This window comes from Pinus tabuliformis, chromosome 5_2 (assembly GCF_031772625.1).
Source record: "Pinus tabuliformis cultivar Carrire ecotype Pingquan chromosome 5_2, CPIR1, whole genome shotgun sequence".
In the NCBI taxonomy this organism is placed as follows: domain Eukaryota; kingdom Viridiplantae; phylum Streptophyta; class Pinopsida; order Pinales; family Pinaceae; genus Pinus; species Pinus tabuliformis.
In genome coordinates this window covers 1,021,442,282-1,021,463,823 of record NC_142306.1, presented here as the reverse complement: position 1 = coordinate 1,021,463,823, position 21,542 = coordinate 1,021,442,282, and positions in this window count along the sequence as shown.

The window sequence follows — 21,542 nt, the reverse complement described above, 5'->3', positions numbered from 1 at the left end:
TCACAAGGATGGCTAGTGAAATCACTCTTCGCAGCTGTTCCTCAAAATGGGTAAACAATCAAATGGAGGTGAATGATCAACCAATGAAAAAGTGGAGGTGACGGTGCAAACATGACCAAGGCTTTAATGGTTGAAGTACTACATTCACAATGTTTATTTACCGGGGAATAGTTCATTTTTTAACGAGCTTAAATGCGGATGGAAACATTTGCTCATGTCTTATGTTTATTTTTTAACGAGCTTGAACTATGTGCTAAAACTGCTCGATTGAATGGTCCCCTTTTTTGATTTTTCCATAAATAGCTCTGTCCTTTTAAAGATTGTACTGTATTTTCAATTGCTTCATCAAACTAGTCAGAAATGAACAATATATGCTTGAAAACGAGTTAGAACACCAATATTTTACTTTGAACTACGTAAAAAGTAATGAAAAAGTGTTTTTACCTCTCATTTTACCATTTCTTTTGAACTTTGGTTTGTTGGAGCTTTGGAGGTGCTTTCCCCCTTTGATTTTCATCAGCTGATTTCGGGAGATTCTGTGGACAAATTTTGATGGAACTTTTGCCTATTTCTTGCCAAAATCAGGATCTAACTCTTCTCTTGTTTGTTTTTCAGAGATCTTTGGAGCAATATGATCATTACATGGCGAGAACGTGAGCATGAAGAAGAGGAAATGCTTGCCCTAAATGATCCAGTTACAGTAAATGCACTGCAGAACTGTGGCTTGCTGAAGTTTTTCCGCATTTCTAGCATGAGACAACAGATCAACTTACTACAATATTTTCTCGATGCTTGGGATCCTACCAACCAGGTTTTCCAGATCAGGGGCAAATCTATCCCCTTGACTGTAGTAGACATCTATTTCTTGACTGGCTTGTCGAGGCGGGGTGCCCCCATCTCTTTATCAAGTTCGGCCAGAGGAGGTGACTCGGTGAGAGATTATGTTCGCCGGTACTGCAGAGAAGGATCTCAGCCGAGTAAAGACAGCAAGATCATCATCCGTGATGTCACTGACAGGTCCCTTAAGACTATTCTGTTTACTTTTGGTAGGATGGCTGGTGGTGCAGCTCTTCATGTAGTCAACCGATCTTATATGCAGTATGCCTTGGAATGCCTCCAACTGAAGGTGTTCAACTGGTGCGACACAGTACTTCTTGTGATGAAAGAACAGTTGACCAAGATAAAGAGCGGGAGGTTGAAGAACTTTGGGTATGGTTCTATTTTGACCACCTTTGCCTTGGAGAAGATACCACTGATGCAGCCGCAATACATTACACTCGATTTACCTTCTCCTACTGAACCACGTATGCAGAGATGGGTTGACCACATGTCTAGGCATGCTGGCCAATCTCAGATTTCATTTTCTGATACCTTCTTCAGGTGGTTTGATCGTCAGGAGATGGTTTATTCCGAGTATCCATATGCTGGCATGGACTTCCGGGGTGATCCAGATTTGGTACTGCCGGATGGTGAACAGTGGGGCGCCATTGGTAAAAATTTTTGACCATATTCCTGTTTATCATTTTTTATTTATAATGTCCTTGTGCTTTATTCTATCAAGACTTTAATCAAACTCATGTGTACATGCAGATGTTGGTCCTATCCGTCCAGCAGTTCGCCTGAGAGTACCAGCTGCTGCCCCAGCAGGAGAGGCCGTCGGAAGGGCTATCCTTCGTGACCTTGACGTGGCCGAGACTCTCACAGCATTACAGGAGCAGGTTGAGGGCCTCACTCTTGGTATTCCAGATGTGAGGACCAACGAGCTACCTTTGAGGTTACAGCGACATACTACTGGCATGCCCAGACGATGGACTCGTCTCTTACGCATGATTGCACAGGTTGTGACTTGCTATCACGAGCATCATTAGACTAGGGTGCCCCCTAGCATTTTGAGTTTTCCGGTCATTTGACTGATTTTGTCTTGGTTACACAACATTATGTGTAAACCATAAACAGTTATATATATTTTTTATTTTTGGAGTTTTATTTTGGTTAAGTTACATGATCCAAATGCAAACATTGATGGTATGTTTCTTTTTATAAATGTTGCAAATGTCTATCCAACACATAATTTTCCAATGAGTCAGTTAATGTGTTTAAGTTTATGGAAATATGTTGATACTGAATAAAATCAAATTGTCTTTCCAAAATCTTAACCCTTAGGAACATGCGATAAATAGCTGGATTTCGGACAAAATAGATACCAGTGAGTTGTAGTATTACGAGTTGTGAGTCTAGCCTGACAATTAGTCGGCGTATACCATGTGTGATGGCATTAGAGAGAAGTTCTATCAACGCGCTATATTCAGCGATGTTATTCGTTGATCGACCAATACATACCCCTCTGAAACTTACTAACTTGCCGCTTGGATCAAAAATAGCCCAGGCTGTGGAAGATAGGTTCCGCAAACTACGACTCGCTCTGTCGGCATATCCAACACATGACTCCAATAGGTTTGACATCTGCAACAAATGTAAAAAGTGGATTACTTGACCAAAATAAACACTTTAGCGAAAACAAATACATAACAAAAGCATACAGGTTACCATTAAGCATAGTAACGCTTGAGGTACAACCCATTACGAGGTTGCGCCAGTGGAATTCCGTCATAATCCATTAACTCGTAGGCTCCTTTTGCTAACACTCATTTAACAATATAGGGGCCCATCCATAAAGACTTAAATTTACCTGCTCCCAATTTATTGGATTCTTGGTCGTAAAGTAAGACCAAGTCACCTTCTGAGAAGACACGGGGTTTAACATTTTTGTCGAACTGCGCCTTGACTCGTTTCTTATGCGCTTCGTTAACCAAAGAGGCATCACGATGGGTTTCATCTAATTGGATTAATTCCAAGAAATGAGCTTCTTCTTCTGAAGTTCCGGGGAGGAGATCAATTGCGAGTTTGAGAGACGAGATTTCGCACTGGATTGGTAAGACTGCTTCCATGCCATATACCAGTTGGAAATGTGTAAACCCGGTTGCATTCCTTACCGATGTTCGGTAAGCCCACAAAGCTGAGTACAGGATTAGGTGCCATCTTCTCTTGTGAACTCCAATCATCCTTTGCAGCATGCGTTTCAGGACCTTGTTGATTACTTCAACTTGTCCGTTGGCTTGTGGATAATATGGAGTAGAGCTGTTGTGAGATAACCCTAGTTTGGAAATTAATTCGACCATCATGTGATTGCGAAAATGTGATCCATGATCTGTGACTATAGCCTGTGGTACGCCGAATCTGGCGACTACATGATTGAAAAAGAAGAGGGCAGTTGTTTCACCAGTATTATCTAATGTAGGCATCGCCTCGGCCCATTTGGTAAAATAGTCAACTGTGACTATGATATACCCATGCCCCCCGATCGAGGTGGGGTTACATGTCATGAAATCAATGCCCCATTTGGCGAATGGCCCAACAGCAACTATTGGCTGCAGAGGTGCGGGTGGTCTTCTGGTTTTGCTATCGAAAATTTGACAAGCATGGCCACTTCTGATTGAGGTTATGCAATCTTTGAACATTGTTGGCCAGAAGTATCCTGCTTGTAAGATTTTTTGCGCTATAGCATATCCAGATTGATGCCCCCCACAAGCGCCTGAATGACAATCATTCAGGACTTTTTTGGCCTCCTCATGGGTGAGGCACCTTCTCAGAACTGTATCGATACCACGACGGTAAAGTGTATCACCGACGATCATGTAGTCTTTTGCTTGGTATCGAATATGTTTCTGTTCGGAGTGGGAGGTGTTTGGCCTATATTTTTGGGTTTGGAGATAAATGATTATATCCCCATACCACTCATTGCTTATAGATATCAGAAACAAATTTTCGTCCACGATTGTTTCTTCGGATGTTTCATCATTGGACGACGATGGGAGATCACACAATAATTCCGCGAAAATTAGAGCTTTCTTTGACTTGGATTTTACAAATTCCAGATCAAACTCTTGTAGGATTGCTATCCATTTCGAATATTTGCCCCCCAGCAACTGTCGTGACAATATATAAGTCATGGGGTTGCAATCTGACAGAATGGTAGTTTTCCGAAAGAGGACATAGTGTCGAAATCTTTGTATCGCTTGAACAGCTGCGAGTGCTAGCTTTTCAACGTAAGAATATTTGCTTTCTGTATCATTTAAGTTTTTACTTAAATAATATATTGGATGTTCAATTCCATCGACTTCTTGAACTAAAACCATTGCGATGGTCGTATCCGCTGCAGCCAGATATAGGTTAAAATCTTTTTGATAATCAGGAGCATACATTAATGATGCTTTCTTTAGGGATTCCTTTAAAGCATCAAAGGGAGCTTGCGCAACCTGATCCCAGACAAAGGGTACTTCCTTTTTCAAAAGACGTGTATAACCTTTAGCAAGTTCGGCGTAATTTGGAATGAACCTTCTTAGAAAGTTTTCTTTCCCTTGGAGTTTCTGAATTTGAAGCAAATTCGAAGGTGGAGGCAAATTTATGATTGCCTGGACCTTACATGGGTCGAGACGAATCCCATCCTTGGAGACTACAAAGCCAAGTAAACGACCATAACTGACGCAAAATACACATTTGTGTGGATTGAGTCGTATCTTGTAGTGTCGGCAACATAGAAATATCGCTCTTAAATGTTGCGGATGATCAGTCCGCTTTCGCGAATGAGCCGAAAGGTCGTCGAGGTATGGTTGAACGATGTTTTTGATGTCATGGAAGGCATAATTCATTGCCCTTTGAAACGTCGCCCCTGCGTTCTTTAAACCAAAGGGTAATTTTCGATATGCGAATGTGCCCCACGGACAAATAAATGCAGTCTTTGACTGGTCCTGTGGGCGGATATTTATTTGATTATACCCGGAGAATCTATCCATGAATGAAAAGATTTCACATCCAGCACATTCATCAATTATCTGGTCAATGAAGGGTGTAGGGTAGTTGTCTTTTGGACAAGCTTGATTTACATCCCTATAATAGACGCACACTCTAATTATTCCTTGTTTTTTCATAACAGGGACAATATTCGATACCCAATCGGTTAGAGGAACCGAGTAGATGAAACCAGCATGGAGAAGTTTTTCAACTTCTGCTTTAATGGCAGCGGCTTTCTTGGGGTGCACCTGCCTTAGCCGTTGTCGTACTGGTTTGACATCTGGATACATCTTAATTTCATGTTCAATGATACTCGAGTCAATGCCTGGCATTTCACTATATGACCAAGCAAAGACATCTCTGAATTCGCGAAAAAGAGCGTTATATATTTCCAGTTCTGAAGGAGAACAACATTTGCCAACATAAATATTCTCTACAACATCTGTTTTGGTTGAGATATTTATGGCGATAGTCTCTTCAATATTGGACAAGTTTCGCTCAGAATCCACCGTGTTTACAGTATTTGATAGGAAATCAAAGACTGAAGGATGATAAAGGTCATCTTGAGTATCTTCTCCACAATCCAGGAGAAGGGAACGATGGTGGGAATCATTCCATGGTGCCCCGTCAATTACCATTGATTGGACAATTCCTTCGTCGGTGACATGCACTTGCGACCAAGGATCTGAAGGGGTACCATATTCTTTAGACCTATCTATCCAAACGCTTGATGAACGTTGATTTGGGTTTGCTTCCCATGCTAGGAACATTGATTGCTACAATATTTCCGTTGGGCTTGGGGGCAAAACCATTGCATGACCCATGTCGATATCGTTTTCTGAGATCTTTTTAGAAGATATCATGTCGCAGGTTCCTATCGACGCTACTTCCGCCAGGTTGATTGGAGGTGGAAGGGTGAAAGTTCCCATTAGTATAGGATCTTTTAATATGCCTACTCCGATATTTTGAAGCGAATGGGGGCTTCCATGGATCATGGGAATGCTTCCTGTAACTTGAGAACCATTGGGGAGGAAATTTTGTTGATCGACGATTGTAATCCCTCCGTGAAAGGGAAATGCAATCTTCCTAAAATAGGTCGACACAACAGCCACCATGGCATATATCCATGGCCTTCCTAGTAGGATGTTGTAATCAAGATTGCCATCGATTACTTCAACATCTACTTCTACCGTTTTCCCTCCTAGTTCAACTTTCAAGTTACTTAGAATACCATATGGGGTATATGTTCTTTCGTCAAATCCCTTTAATGTCGTCGAAGATCACGACAAGGTTGGAGATCCTAAAGTTTTCCAGCAACTCATCGACATAATTCATGTAGATGCCCCCTCATCAATAATTGTTCGATGAACAGTTTTGTTGAGGGCTTTCACTTGAATAAGGAAAGCTAGTTGAGCTGGTAATTGAGGATCGTATCCTTTATGATCGAAGGATACAAGATTGGAATCCTTTGGGTCTATCCCACCAATGGCTGATAATAAAGCCTGCCTTTGGGATGGGAAATTCTGTAGTACTTCAAGAGTCGACATAGCGGATGGCGATTGGGCCAAATCTTCCACTATATTATAATGTTGTGCCGCTCTAGCGCGGGGATTAAACGTCGACTTGTGTACTACTCCCTTTGGCGGTTTTATTGTCAGTTCAGGAATGGTAGGCGGCGCAACTTCTGTCGAAGTTGTTGTCGAACTACTAGGTTGATCTTTATCCTTGTTGTTCGACAGCTGAGGATTCCCATAATCTTTGTTCCTTGTCGATATCAAAGCATCATTTTGCTGTTTTGAAACCGACAACATTAGCACTTGAGATGGGGAAGCATTTTCACTTTCAACCAGATTTGCTCCTAGATTTGGAAACGGATCAGTTAACACTGCGGAGGTTTTCGAATTCTTGAAGAATTTTTTAACCTCAGCTCTGTGTGGACAACTTGCGGTCCAATGATCTTCATTGCATATGAGACATGGATTTTTTGGTTTTCTATCTCCAAGAGGGTTTGAAGAAGATTTTTCAGGTGATGATTCCTCCTGTGTTTTCTTCTTCCCTTTACCTTTCTTCTTGCTCCCTGGTTGTTTCGTTTCTTTGCCTTTATCGGTTGATACGACATTTACTTTCGAAGGAAGAAGTTCATCTTTTTCATTTTGACTTGAAATCTTACGGGCTTTTTTGGATGTAGCCTTTGTCGATTTCGTGTCTATTGTGCCAATCACGCCATCGCCGGCATGAGAGTCATTGTTCAATTTAGGAGGAGGAGGAATTGAGAATTCCGGTCTAGGGGCGTCAGGTATTTTATCGTAGAGCATGCCGGACTGAGTGTAAATCAAGTCTAGATATTGCGCACGAGCGATAACTTGCTCTTCTGTTATGACTCCCCCCTTTGCTACATCTTCCGTGATGGAAGACAGTAATGACTTGATAAACCATTCAGCTAAGAGCTGATCGGGGACATAGGTTTTTACCATTCTATGACGACGTCGCCACTCATGTATATGATCAGATATGTGAGTGGCTGTTGTCTGTTTGAAGTTGGTAAGAAGTTCTGTTCCCGTTTCATACCTTATTGGTAACTGAAAATGGGTTAAAAAGGTTGTGGCTAAGGTACTGAAGTTGTCGAACGAAGCTCTAGGAAATTCGATGTACCATTTTGCCGCGGGACCTGTCAACGTCCTCTGAAAGAGGCGAAGTCTTATCGAATCATCATTTAGGGTGTTTGATGAGCACGATAGATGAAAGGTCATCACGTGATTCGATGGATCTTCACCCGGATTTCCATTAAATTTAGGAATATCTGATGGAAGCTTATGCGGAATCACTGGCCACCAAGGGGCGTAAGCGATTGGATCGTTTGTTAACCGATTTAAATCAGGTAACTCTAAAGTTGCCACAAAGGGTAACTGTTGATTCAGGTTGGGTGAAGCATACCCACGATAAGATGGGATTGCCTGAGCAGTTGGTCTTTGCATACCGGCATAATGCATTTGATGCTGGTATGTTTGGTACGATTGGTGGGCATGACCATTGTAAAATGGTTGATTTTGACCATTTTGAATGTACGGCTGTCCACTATTAGCAAAGATTTGTTGCTCAGAACCTTGGTATACTTGTTGGAATTACGGTTGTTGGTATTGTACTAGCCATGGCTGTGAAGCCATGTGCTATTGACCGATACTAACAGTTTAACCAAGATGAGGTGTAATTGTACTCGTCTGAACCTGTGTCATTCTAGCAGTCAGTGATTGTGGTTGAGTCGCAGGGTCAAGAGGCTGTTGCATTACAACCTGAGAAACCTGAGGTTGGCATACAACAGGCAGCGCTTGAACTTGCGACACCGTCACAATAGCTGGCGTAGTTGGTATGTTTGACATAGGTAAGCATTGTTGCATCGAGTATACAACTCTTGGTTGTTGAGGTAGTATTGGTACCCAACCGCTTGAGGTAATTCTAGTATAACCTGAATGTTGTTGTGAACTCCCGTATGGATATCCTCCCGGAGGGGATAATGAAAGGGTATATTGCCCCCCATACGGTGGTAATCCAGAACTCAAGGGAATTGTTTGCCCCTGGGGGCCGGACTGCCCAAATTGACCTCCAAATGGATCAATTTGTTGAGACTCAACATAAGAGTTTCCGGATATTATTCCGGATGAACAAACAGGAATGGACCATACTGTCGAAATAGCCCCTGAGTGGACTCCTTCTAGCGGTTGAGAGCTAGTTGGGACATATGGTATACCGGAGAACATTGTCGGAGTGATAGCATTGAGTTCTGTCGTCGTTGTGTCAGACGACACAGTCCTAGATGTTGACAGTTGTTCAGACATTTGTAGTCTATCCAAAAGATTACCTAGCAATTCTACAGGGGCTTCTGCTGGTGGTAGACTAACTTCTGATGAAGAAGGAGATAGAGTGACCCCGACTCCAAATTGCGTTGGAGTACTTGTTGGAAGATCTTCTACAATTTCTTCTATGGCAATCAGACCAGGTGGAAGGGGAAGACCATCAGGTCCGTAGAATATTTTTGGTGCCGATGAAGGTGTGAAATCGGTAGCGACATATGTTTGAAGAGCAAGACTCTCTGAACCGGTTGTAGATGGAACTGGTTCGGTAACAAAGTGTTTACTCTCAGACTAGGATCAGTATCACTGTCCTTCTGTGGCTGCTAAACTTCTTCTGTAGAGGCAGGGATTCCAGAAATGTTTGGAGTAACCAGAGTCTTTGATGTCGTTGGAACACTTGTTCTAAATTTAATAGGAGATTTGGAACCGGTTAAACGAGTCTGCTTTGTTCGTACTGGCTTCGATTCCAGAGACAAAAACGGTTGACTCGTAAGCCTCTGCAAACGAAGGGGTTTCAATTGACTTTCTTCCACGATTGCGGATTACTCGATCAACTAAAATAAAGGGGAAGTATGTTTCCGAATTAAATGAATTTTAGACGCTTTGACACAATTTGTTTTTTCAGTTTTTAAGAGTTGAGAAAAAACAAAAGATGACTCTAGTCTCCTTCAATTTTTAATGAGCCTGAAGTGACAAGTGCTCAGATGGACCTTTTCCGTTAAGGAGTCTGAAAAGGAACAAAAGGGACTGCTCTGGAAATCTAGGTAGAGGGAGTACCAAACCAATTGCAAAACTACAGAATACTTTTTACGGTACGGCAGTCAGTCTTCCCGAATGCTATGTTCAGTGCATTGTGATCGATAGGGCGGCAGACATGGCTTCCTATGGATAAAGGATTAAGCCTAGTGGGGTCTCCCAAAATATACTCGACAGTACGTGGGAGCACAAGTCCGTACTGGCACTTATCGTCTCAAAGTGGAGGAATCACCCAACCATCAGTGAGAACAATAGTTACCAGGCTTTACGACACCGGAATACGTCTCTAGCGTAGACTTCTAAATGTTGTGCGTTAAGTTCCAAAGCATTGTTAGATTCATTGAATTTATTTTAAGTTGATCTTGTTTATGAACTTTGCCTTTCGGGTTCACCATGAGATGTAGATGTAATTCCTAAAATGCAATCTAAGATGATAAACAAACTTTTTATCTCTTTCATGCCATGAAAATCCTAGCTACTAGGGAAAAGAAAGACAGAATATTTTCACAAAGAGAAAAGAGCACACTCTAAATGCACTTTCCTAAATCAAGCCAATCAGACTGTCTATATGCAAATGCACATACATGTATTTGTTTTTCAACTTTCTTAGTATATAGATGCTAAAAAGAAAGTTGATGCACAAATCTGAATTTCTTTTCGAAATCAGAAAATGGAGACGATCACAACACTTCACAATTTTGAACTGAATACTTGTTCTTGACACTAGAAAATTACAAATTCAGACCAAAAGCAATAGTAACAGGATAATCGACCATCAACAACAATCAAACTTTTTCCTACGATCAAAATCGACATTTGCGATAGATTCAAATCAAAGGACGACAGTACGACTATGCTACTTTTGCAAAGGAGAACTATAAATGACTCAACAAACACACAAAAACATCTACAGTTCTTTTGTACAAAGGAGGCGGAATAACAGCAAGGAAAAGGAGTTTCAAACAGACATACACTGATCACAGGCAGCAAAATTCAGGAATAGAACTGGAAAGAATGAAGCACAGAAGCCACAGCTGCACAGAGCTAGTCTGATCAGTGCACCTGTAACACAGAGAATCTGAAATGCAACGCAGGTTGTCCACTCGGGAAGTGCACTGAAATTCAGAATCTCTGAACAGTACCTGCGCTGGGCCAGAAATGAGACTCTGTTCGGGTTCCGGGTCACAGTTTGCAGTTCAATTCTTGGGTTTTGGCGGAGTAAAGAGCAATCAGTAATTCAACAATCAGGGGTAGATCTCAAGAGGATCTAAGAGCTATCACAAGGGAAATCAAATAGTTTGTGAATCAGTTGTTTAAATCATAAACAGATTGTTGAGATTGCAACAAGATGATGGAGCTTAGTGAAAAGAGTCGCCTTCACTAAGTGGGCCCGCAGGCTATTTTTGGCGCAAGTCTATTTTTAGACTATGTCTATTTTTAGACATATGGATCATGTCTATGTTTATGGATGATTGATCAAGTTGGAAAAAATAGATGGACTTCTATTTTTGATGAAAGTGTGAGTGATCACAGTGTGAGTGATCAAGTCTATTTTTAGACTGGCTGTCAAAAATAGAAAAGTCAAATATTATTATCTCACAATAATATTTGGACTATAAACTTAATCTTATTCTCTTGGAGCACTTCAGTTTGAGCTACGAAAGTGGCACATGCAGCTGTCAGAAGGAAATTCGTTTTTCTTATGAGTTAGTTGAGTTGTTGCATGCATGACTTCAGTTAGAACTCAAGTGAGTTGAGTTTAGTGGACTGGAGGTACAGTTGATGGAGTTGTGTTCAGTTTAACTTAGTTAAACTGGTTGTAGTTAGTCTAACTGCAGATAGACTAATGATGAGTTGTTAAACTAATTATTAACTCATAATACAACTAAAGAATACATCAGTTAACTCAGTTGCATGTCAGTGCATGTTCAGTTCAACAGGGACAGGTGGTAGAGAATCAGATTGCTATCAGTTGTGACTATAGTTGTGCACCAGATCTTGCACAATCAAAGGATTGAGTATGCCAATGAGTTTGCTCACGTATTTGGCCCGCATTTTAGCCTTTGCTCACGTCCACAAAGAGTGAGTGACTATTTTGCAGGTGAAAATCGAGTTTGGGAAGCAATTCTCATCAGTTCTTGAGCAGGTATTGAGCAGTGGAGGCAGGCAAGCAGTGGAAGAGATTTGGAGATCAGATCTGAGCTGTATTGTGTGTAACAAAGGTGGAGATACTTGTGAGAAGTATTATGCTGTGTAATGTTACATGACTCAATCATTAATATACAGATAGTGTGGGGTTTTTAGCGAGATGCTTTCCCCGTGATACAAACTGTGTTAATGTGTGAATGCTCTTGATGTTTTTATTGTTATTGATGCTGCTATATTCTTGATCAACGTAGAGGAGCTTATGTATTGTGTATGTTTTCCGCATTAGTACATGATCAGGATAATCTCCATTGAATATGTGTTAAATTATTCAAAATTTCTACACAGATCCAGTAGATGGATTGAAGTAGCAGTTGTCTACTTTGCATTTGTTATGGAAAATGCAGTTTGAATGCTACTCGTAAGTTTATGAAACAAACAACAAAGAATGATAAACAAACAAACTAATTAGCTCCCCAGCGGAGTCGCCATTTTGTTACAGGGAAAAGTGTCTATTTAGAACTGCTCTATCCCACTAAGGTGTGATAGCTGCCTTAGAAACAAATAGAGAAAAACTACTTTTGTTTTTCCTTTATGAATTATAGATAGAGAGGAACAGAAAGACCAACCTCTGTCTTGCGCTAATCATTCGATTCGATCCCTCTCTTCTTTGATAGTCCTCAGCTACCTACTCCCTTTCACGCCCAGCTTCACAAAGTACCTGTAAGATCACAGAAGCATAGGACTATACAAAGACATGGATCTATAATCATAAACAATCTAGGATCAGATGTAAATTGACCATACAAATGTAACAAGCATCAATGATACAAAAGCATGGAGGAAAACTCAAATAGTTTTTATTGATAAACAAGAAAAGATCCAGGAGGAGTTACAACCAGTTGTTCCGACCTAGCATCAACCTCCCAGCAAAAAAGCCCCTCTTCACCTCAAACAAAGCTTAGATCACCCAACAATCTGATGTTTGTCTCTAGAAACCAACAACAATTCCTTACAATATGCAAAATTCCAGCCTCCAGATCTCTGGGATGAGGGATCCATATATAGATATCTGTAAGGGGGATGAGTCAGCTTGTGATTTGATTAGTTTCTTCTCTCAGATAGTTCTTTCTTCCACTTGGAGACTGAAGGCCTCTTACTCATCCTTGGTCGAATTCAGTGAGGCAAGTGTCACAGGAGAAGATTCTGGAAGCTTCCATTGCCTCTCCACCTCGCGGAATGACACTGCCATTTGTCATTTCTTGCCCATCGCACCCCACAGAAGGGACTTTTGAAATGCAATGCACCCTCACAGTGTATTTAGGTGAGATGCAACACACTTAGCCAGTGGAGCAGCTGCAATGATCCTGTTTTGACCAATTCTGAGCAGTTTCTCATGGAGAACTTCTAGGAGAAGCTGTAATCTGTTGACCTTGTTCCTTTAGGGGTTAGAACAACACTTTTAGGGACTTAGGAGCCGTTGATTTATGGACATTTCATGCTTGGGGTTGCAGCGCCCAAAAAAGTCTATAACAGTTGCCCCCTAAAGTATGAGGCCGTTAACCATTTGGTGTCGGGTGAAATGCTTTATTATGAGGATCGGAAGTTCTTTCAATGCTGGGAGGAGACCTGTAATAAGATACAATACAATACATTATCTTCATACTATTTTCATGATCTAGCTGAGGTGGGCATTCCCATGCTCAGCTTTATAAATTCATTTTCATGTACATAGGACAGACAATCGTCTGAGTGTAGATTGATGATTCTGGTAGAGCCATCATCCTTTTGAGTGGATGATTATCTGTGCAGCAATGATGTACATTTAATGACTTTATTTTCCCTGAATATATATCGCAGCCTGGATGGATGAAACTAGATCTGGGGTCTTCAATCTCGTTCGATCTTCACTCGAAGTACAAGTCGATCCATGTGAGAAATGTTCTGAAGTGTTATCACCCCTGCCACAGGGGTTATAGCACCATTTACCACTATTGGTATATATGATGATTTGTTTATGGCCTAGAGAAACCCCTCCTTCCAGACTTGGTCAAAATATATAAAAAATAGTGTTTTATTCCCTGTACACTACTATGCCCTGAGATAAAAGCATGTACACACAGATCAGTCAATACCCAACCCTCGTATATGTATTAAAACACTTAAAAAATTAAATTTCCTTAATTTTGGGCGGGCTTCATGGGTTTTTCCTGTTGATTACCTCCTATTTCCCATGGCCCAACTGTTTCCTAACTAAAAAACTAATTGGGAGAGGTATAAATAGACCTCTATAGGAAAGGAAAATTTCTTGAGGAGATTTATAGCAAATTACACCGAGATTACCAAAGGATTTATGCATTTGCTTAAGAAAGGAGTTCAATTTTTATGGGACGATTTTGCGCAATGATCTTTTGATGCTTTGAAAAAAGAATTAACCTCTGCTCCATTATTGAGTCCACCAGATTATGGCAGAGATTTCCTTTTGTATCTCACTGCGGCAGAATCAACCATTGGTATGGTTCTGGTTCAGGAGGATGATGCTCTTAGTGAGCATGTAATCTACTACTTGAGTCGAGGCTTAGTAGGACCTGAGCTACACTATTCTCCCATTGAGAAATTGACCTTGGTGGCTGACCATGTTGTTCAATGGCTTTGTCATTACATTCTCCTTCGCAAAACGTTCGTCTTAGCGGCTGTCAATCCTTTTCAGTTTGTCCTCAGTAGGCGAGTGATTGGGGGCAAGTATAATCGATGGATTGTTATTTTGCAAGTGTTCAATCTTGAATTCTTATCAGCTAAATCTAAGACGTCACTAGTTTTTGCAGAATTGATTTCAGAGCTGCCTTGTGAGGAAGCTATTGTTTATGAGGAAAATTTTCCTGACAAACATTTATTCCTCATTTCTGCACAGGATCCTTGGTATGGAGATATAATTATATATCTCCAGACTTCGAAGTTTCCACCTGCTTTCTCCAAATATAAGCATCGAAAGTTACATCACCTTGCCAAAAACTATGTTATTATTGGTGATACATTATATCAGAGAGGAGTTGACCCAATCCTTAGGTGTTTCTTAACTTTGGAAGGAGCCGAGTTAGTACTTAATGATTGCCACAGTGGAGCTTGTGGCGGTCATCTATCAGGGCTTGCAATAACCCAGAAAATTTTGCGAGGAGGCTACTTTTGGCCTTCAATTTTCAAAGACTGTACTGAAGCAGTCAAATGTTGCCATCCTTGTCAAGTTTATACTCGAAAAATGCATGCGCATCCAGCTCCACTTTTTGTTGTTAATATTGTTGGTCCATTTACGAAGTGGGGCATTTATTTTACTACTTGTAATCCGCCTTCGGTAGGTAATCACAAGTACATCATTGTGGCCGTAGACCAGATTACGAAGTGGGCTAAGGCCATGCCTACTTTCAAAAGTGTTAGTGAGACAACAGCCTTGTTTCTCTTCAACCAGGTTATTTCACGATTTGGTATCCCAAGAGAGATTGTCACTAACCATGGCAGTCACTTCCAAAATCAATTGATTATCGAATTGGCTCTCAAGTTGCGCTTCCGGCAGGAGCATTCATCTCCATATTATCCTCAGGAAAATGGGTAGGTTGAAGCCTTGAATACATTCCTGAAGACCATCCTGCAAAGGAAAATTGATAAAACTCAGTCCAATTGGCACATCATCTTGTATCCGGCACTTTGGGCATACCGAACCTCAGTTAAGACTACCACTGGTTTTACTCCTTTTCAACTAGTTTACAGGTTGGAATCTATCTTCCCCATCGAATGTGAAATTTTGTCCCTTAAGCTAGCTGTAGAACTTCTTCGAGAGACATCTAGTCTCGAAGAACACCTCATTCATTTGTAACATCTTGATGAGCAGCATCAAGATGCAACCATAATAAATGAAGCCCATAAGAAGAGGATTAAAACTCAATATGATAAAGTTGTCCGTCCTCGGGTTTTTTCTGAAGGCAAACTTGTCTTAGTCTATAACGAAGACAAAGATGCCCTAGGGGTAGGCAAGTTCAAATCTATGTGGTATGGTCCCTTTATAGTCCAGCGTGTTTTGAAAAAAGGGACTTATGAATTAATTGATTTGAAGGGAACAAGTTGGCAGAGCCCATAAATGGGCTCTATCTTAAGAAGTATTTTTCTTAGGCTTCGGCTGAGTAATTTCTTGTTTGTATATATTATATCTTTGTACATATCTGTTTGGAATTTTGTGATATCGATATTTTTTGATATGCTTTAGCAAGTATTGATGGATGATTCGATATATTTCGGATTCGTCAATGGTGCAAGTAGGCACACTTGGAATCATGCTTCCGTGGCTTGGGTGATTTATTATCCATCTGGCCAGTTGATGGTTTTGAGGGGAGTATGTATTGGCCCTGTTTCGAACAACATTGCCGAATATACTGCCGTTCTTAATTTACTATCTAAAGAAATATCTTATGGGATTTATTCGTTGGTAGTTTATCTAGACTCACAACTGGGTGTTGCAGTTAAATAACACTTATCAGGTTCGCGATCCTTATTTATATTGCCAATTTTTTAGAGTGAGAGTGTTGCAACGATCATTTATTTATATCACATATGTTCTCATTCCACGATCTGAGAATTCATTAGCAGACTCTATTGCTAATCAAGCATTAGATTGGCACATTAATCATTCATCAAATTAAATAACATCAAAAAAATTGAATATATATATATATATATATATCATAAAATCACCTGTATATAGATGGAGTGTTAAAAAATAATATACAAAATTGTGATAGGATGCCCTCAAAATTTGAGTTTATGCCCATAATCATGTCCAGTCATACATAGATCTATCTATTGAGCTGGCTCAAGATGAGCGATTAAAATGTTAACCACAGCATTGGCTACACGCCGAAGTATCGAGACCCAGTCCTGTGGTACCCATACCACACGACGCTGCATCTCCTCAGGAAAATCCTCTACAACTATCATAGGTACCTGGTGAGTTAGTCTCACCAAGTTTCTCTGAACAACATAAAGGACTCTCTCTGTCTCATCTAACATCTCTTCAGCCCCTCTTCCATGATGCCTATGCCTTGGAAATCCATTAGGTATCACTGGACCCACATCTGGAACATGGTCATTATATTTTGTCAGTATTTTGTCTCATCAAATATATATATATATATATATATATATATATATATATATATATATATATATAGATATATATATATATATATATTTAAGTTCATTTCATATTAAAAAATCCAATTTTTTTTTTAAAAACTCACAAAAAACTTAAAAATTGTTACCTATGTCTCCCCATGCCGCATTTGGTGGTAACATTAAGTCTGGATCTCCTCGGAAATCCATTCTAACATATGGGTAGTCATCGACCGCGATGATCTGTTGATCCCACCAGGTGAAAAACTCATCATCAAAGGTCATTCTGGGCACGTCACCACCCCCAAGGTGCTTCATCAGATCCGCCCATCTACCCATTCGCAGATCTCTATGGATGTTGATGGACATTGATACTTTGGGACATAGCTGAGGTACCTTCTCAAAGAAGAATGAACACAAGATGGTTCCATATCCAAAATTATTCGTTTGGCCTTTCTGTATAGAGGTCAATTGACTCTTCATGTTAGTTAGAAGAGGCGTGCACCAGTCAAATACTGTGGTAAGACATTCCACTACCAGGTTCATAGATACTCGTGACGCCTGATGCAAGGAAGCTGACCCATTTACCTATGCAATGGTAAATAGCAAAATCCTCAAGGATAGACTTTCCACATGTTTGATTGGAATTTGACTCCCAATCTTCTCTGGATGTCTAGGACAATATATATGGACATAGTCTTCCATCGAAAGACTACCTCTCATCCTTCCTGTCGAGTGCACGACCTCCCCTCTTCAGGAGAGACCAGTAATGAAATAGATATATTCGACCTCAATCCGTAGAGGCATCTGGTCGATCATGAAAGCGTCATCCTCTGCACTCCAATAGTGGATCAAAATTTCTAGCAAGCGTGTATTGGCTTTCATATTTGGCATTTTGAAGAATTTGAGTAAGCCACAACCTCTCAAAGCATCCAATGCATTTTAATCATTCATTACCTCATTATCTATGGTGGTATGATCTCTTTCCCTCCAAGTGATAGTCATCCTACAAAAAATTGAAGTTTCAACCATTAATTTATATGTTAAAACTTTAGCTCACGTACATGCAGGTTCCCTTTACACACAGTCACGTGTAGGGCCATCGTATACATGGGTTACTCACATCCAACCTGCGTGTACGCAAAGTTGAATTTTTGGGCATAGTTTCCCATGGTCAAAACTTGGAATTTTTTTTAAAAACTATCATAAAGAATTACAAGTAGGATTTGAGGATTACCTAGAGACTTTGGGGTGATTCGAATGGTCCAATTGTTTAGAGGAAATCTTGCTTAGTTTTGCTCCACAGCTCATTGCTCCAAATAGAAATGAAAAAACCGTGAGTCCAAAAGTCATTATATAACTTTGAAATTGCAAAATATTTTTTCAAAAATTGATTTTTGTCTCATGGTTTTGACCTACGGGCTTGGATTGTCGAGAGTGGGTTGTTTGTACAGGAAAATTTGGAGACTTCTTAGAGATCTTGTTTCGGTCCCATGACCACTGACCCGTCATGGCAGGTATCGTTCTCTCACTGGCATTTAGGTTAGGGAAAACCATTTTCCATTGCATCTTGCATATTAGCCTCCATTCAAAGATACATTAGCCGTAGGGTGGACCCCATCGTATCTTGGTCAGCAAACCATTTTCACTCGCCGAATTTTTTAAATCATGATGCGATGATAGAGCCATCCTTTACATGGGCATCTTAGCTAGATCCTCGCCAACACTGGTTGCCCATGCTGTTATACTGAGTAGGCTAGGGAGTTCTCTTTAGTCCTATCATGACTGATGTGTTGAAGGCACATTCTCGTTCCTTCCGCACTAATTTCTAGCCTTACACCCTAGAGGTTCCTTTGTGTTGAGTTGTAATGCTGCATTGCATTTTGACTATTTACACCCTTTGGCCTTGAGCCAAATTCACTTGGACTCGTGTTTAAGCCACTTATTTGACCATGTCTTCTGCAAAGTCAACCATTCAATCACTTAGCTTCTGCAACTTGACGCATCCTTTTACCCATGGAAAGAGCACCCCTTTGAGAGTCCTTGACCATTTTCGCCTCCCTGCATTGAGTATAGGAATGTTCCCCTCCCAGGAACTAGATCATCTATTTCTTTGGCACTCGTTCTTTCCACTATACTATAGCATTCTTTTATTCTTTTCCTAGCTTAAAGAAAAATTATATATTCCAAAAAGAGCGGGAACATGATGACATTTCCATATTTTGTTGGCAACTAGAGTTAGTCGTGTCGCCCTTGAACAAAGCACTCAAAAGAAAGTCTCTCCTCCATTGGGGTGGGATTTAGTTTGACTTAGGAGTGCCTTAACCTTGTTATTGAGTCAGTACTCCTCCGATTGGTTACCTCTTCCAATCATATGGAGAGTTTGCTTATGCCTCTTGCATGACAAACTTATACAAAGTTATCATATGATGCCATATAGTCATCATTGAGTCATGCTTTTGTTCAAGGGAAGTAAACCTGAGTCAGCCTCTTTGTAGTGTCTCTTGACCTATTTTTCAGTCGGCCATCCCTGGTTGTCAGTGTCATACTCTTGATTTTTGCAAATGTTTTCCATATTAAAAGAAAATTAAAAAATGTAAAGAGGGTATGTCCTAAAAGAATAATCAAAGGACAAAAAGAATAAAAAGGTCAAGAAAGATGAAAAATATGAACCCCAAGAAAAGAAAAGGACCATGAAAGTGTGCAAGTCAAAATGCCACTACTATTTACTTTTTGTGCATAATAAATGATTGTGTGCAGTTTGTAACCTTTGCCACAATCCATGATAGTCAAAATGTTTAAACTTGGCTATTTCATATTTCAATTTCATGTCTATAGATAGAGAATAAATATCTGACCAAACTATTTAATCTTGGCAGATAATTAAATAGGTAGAGTAAATAAAAGGAACTCAACTGTTTACTCTGAGCCCTTGGATGTAATAAGGTTAGATTTAGTTAGTTTACTATTGTAAATAAAAAGAAAAATGTTTGATAAGGGTTTGCTAGCTCAAATGCACCCTAATAAAGAGAAGTAAAAATGGTAGGATGAGTAGGTGGGTAAGTAGAAGAAAGGTTGCAGAAGTATGATGATTGATTAGACAAAAGCACATTTATCATCTTTCAACATGTATTTCAAATTTGAATGGGAAATTAAGCATGCAATGGATATCAAAGTCAATGAATTAACCTCTCTCATTTATTTCACCTTTCACTTAACTAATTTCCCACAATAAAGATCAAAGTACTTGAAAACCATAAGTCAAAGAGGCTCAAAGTATTTCTCTGACTTTTGGAGGGACCAGACCCTTGGCTCAATGATTTATAAGCAATAAGTACCAAAACCCCTTCATAAACATTCATTTTCCCCATTCAATTCATTCATTTTCCCTAATAATACTCTTTTCCTAAGGTCAAAATTACTTTTACCTAAACAAGGTGTTCATTCCCCCACATAAATCATTTTCGTATCACAAAACCCTCAAAAACACTATATCCTAAGTTTTTATGTTATTATAGGAAAAGCAGTAAAGCATGAAATATCATATACTTAGGTATGGTGCCCCTTTCCGCTCATTTGACTAATTACTAATTTATTTATTAAAATCCCAACTAAAAACCCCTTTTCCCCATATATATTTAACTCTCGCAAACATTAATCAACCCTACCCTAGTTTAATTATATAAACTATCATATTACTCAAAACCCCGAAAATCCACTAACTAATCAACCTGTGATTAAGTTAGTCTAAAAAACCCAATTAAATCCCACTGCTAATCACTCTGATACCTTAACCCTGCCTTAAACCCTCATTAAACCAAAAACCACCGCACTTAATTACCCATCAGGCCCCCCCACTACCCTCCATTCATCTCCACTGCTCGATTGCCGCATGATCGTTCCCCTCCATATTTGACGGTCCTCATTCATTTCAGAAGGGCCCGACATCCGAACGTTACCCACCCGAAAAGGGTTGTTTTTTGTTGGGCCCCCGAGGCTATGTGTAACTCAATAAGTGGAATCGAGCGGCCTCCCCCCAACACCGCCAAGCGCCCAAAAGTTGTGCGAAGGAAACCACTTACTGCCCGCCCGCTACGCACCAAAAAAGCCACTGTTCACTCCGCTACATGACAAATGACCACTGTTCACTCATACCCGCCAATTTGGACTTTCCCACAAAAAGCCAAAAAGCCCCAAATCATTTGTTTTTATCGATTTTTCAACTAAAAGCCTCCATGCACGCACCTACGAATGTCGAAGTTGTCAACCCATGTACAATTGCACCCTAAAGACACTAGAAAGCTCCCAGATTGCCTTCCATCCTACTTGAATCTTTTTCAACCATTCACAATTGCTAGTCACCTGGTTCAGACCCAGTTTTCTTGAATTCCAGGTATTTAAGCCATAATTCACTGAAAACCACTTCAATTTCAAAACCAGTCACTGAGTTTTCTTAATTAAAATAAAAAATAAGCTTTGGTAACTCAAACCCACCTGGAATTGAACCACCATTGCCCTAAAAAACAGAAAATCACCTCCCCCATTCTCAAATCCACAAGAACTGAGAATGGATGCCCCAATTGCCATGGATGTGAGACCAATTTCCTCTCCTCACCTAGACTTAGACCACCTCCCACTAGCTGATAAAGATTTCCAAATCAAGGACACCTCTATCCATGAATCGCCTCTCAAATTATATTGTCGATACAAAGACCAATACCTAAACCATGCTGATAAAATTGGTCTTTGGGAGTCCAATTTACCCAAGTACAAATTCCTAGAAGT